This window comes from Rhinopithecus bieti, unplaced genomic scaffold (assembly GCF_001698545.2).
Source record: "Rhinopithecus bieti isolate Rb0 unplaced genomic scaffold, ASM169854v2 scaffold_35856, whole genome shotgun sequence".
NCBI classification, from domain to species: Eukaryota; Metazoa; Chordata; class Mammalia; order Primates; family Cercopithecidae; genus Rhinopithecus; species Rhinopithecus bieti.
The window spans coordinates 1,061,779-1,063,644 of record NW_016815820.1 but is presented as its reverse complement, the minus strand read 5'-3'; positions in this window follow the sequence as shown (position 1 = coordinate 1,063,644).

Genomic DNA, 1,866 nt, shown 5'->3' with positions numbered 1-1,866 from the left:
AAAAAAAAAAAAAAAAAAAAAGAAGAAAGAAAGAGAGAGAGAGAAAAGAAAGGAAGGAAGGAGGGAAGGAAAAAAGGAAGGAAGAAAGAGAGGGAGGGAGGAAGGAGAGAGCAAGAGAGGAAGAAGGAAAGAAGGAAAGAAAGAAGAAAGAGAGGGAGAAAGAAAGAAGAAAAAGAAAGAAAGAGAAAGAAAGAAAGAAAGAAAGAAAGAAAGGAAAGGAAGGAAGGAAAGAAAGAAGGAAGGAAAAAAGGAAGGAGAGAAAGAAAGAAACTGAAAGAAAGAAAGAAAAAAGGAAGGGAAGGAAGGATAAAAGGAAGGAAGGGAGGAAGGAAGGGAGGGAGGAAAGAAGGAAGGACAGAAAGAAAGAAAGAAAGAAAAAAGAAAAGAAGGAAGCAAGAAAAGAAGGAAGAAGAAATGAAGGAAGGAAGAAAGGAAACATCTTTCACTCTGTGGCTTGCCTTTTTACTCAATGATGTCTTTTGATGAATAGATGTCCTAATTTTACAGAAATCCAATTTATTAGTGTTTTCCTTGTGGTTAGTTGTGTGTGTATGTGGGTCTTGTTTAAGAATTATGTGTCTAATACCAACATCATGAACATATTCCCCTTTGTTAGTCTCTGTATTCTTTTGCAATTCACAATTACTTTGTAAAAATGTACTTCTAATTTTTACCAAAGGTGTATGTGTGCATAATTTAATTTAGACGCCAGGAATCTATGGGGCAGGTTAAAAAAGAGCAGCTGTCCCGTCCTTCATACTATCTCTTTCTCCCCAGTGCCAGTGATCTTCAATGCAATCAGCTATTTTTTATATAGATATTCTCTAAATAACTTGCTTTCATTATGACTTCTTGATATTTCAGTTTAGGAAATCATCTTTTGACTTCCCAGTATGGAAGATGAGGATTTAGTTCTCTCTCAATCTCTCTCTCTCTCTCTTTTTTTTTAAGACAGAGTCTTGCTCTGTTGCCCAGGCTGGAGTGCAGTGGCGCAATCCAGGCTTACTGCAACCTCTGCCTCCCGGGTTCAAGTGATTCTCACGTCTCAGCCTCCCAAGTAGCTGGGATTACAGGCAAATGCCACCATGCCCAGCTAACTTTTGTATTTTTAGTAGAGACGGGGTTTCACCATGTTGGCCAGGCTGGGCTCGAACTCCCGGCCTCAGGTGATCTGCCTGCCTCGGCCTCCCAAAGTCCTGGGATTATAGGTGTGAGCCACTGTGCCTGGCCAATTTAGTTCTCTTTGACTCCTCACCTTTACCACATTCAGTCACACTTCCAGTCATACCAGCCTTCCAATGTGGTTGCATGATAATTTTGTTTAGCCAATATTCAATGTGGACCTTACTATAACTACATAATCGTCATTCTTATCTGAGCTGTGTCAGGTGCTATGATCACTTTTGCTCTTTGTTCTTCTGGAGTTCATGCTTATCTTGTGTTGTTGCTGATGTTCATTTAGTCTTCCATGTAATTACCACCATTTCAATCCTAGTGGTCCAAATCCCCGTTAGGATGTTCAGACACATCAAGAATTCTGCTCGTTTCCTTTTCTTGAAGCAATCTCTTCTGAAGGCTTTCCATCCATCCTAATCCCAATTGGTTGCTCTCCAGCCCAGGTGAACAGCCCTCAAGCTGTAATCTCCTGCACCATCCTTCCAAGATTGGATTCCCCCATTTCCTGAAGCCCACATCTTCCTTTTTTGTGTTTTATTCTCTTGTTTTTTTTAGGAGTTCATCTTCCAAAAGATTTGTGAGAAGGTGTACATCTGAAAATGTCTTTAATCTACCCTTACATTTGAATGATTAATTTACTGGGTATAAAAGTTTAGGTGACAAATGCTTTTTTTTTCAGAATTTGGAAAG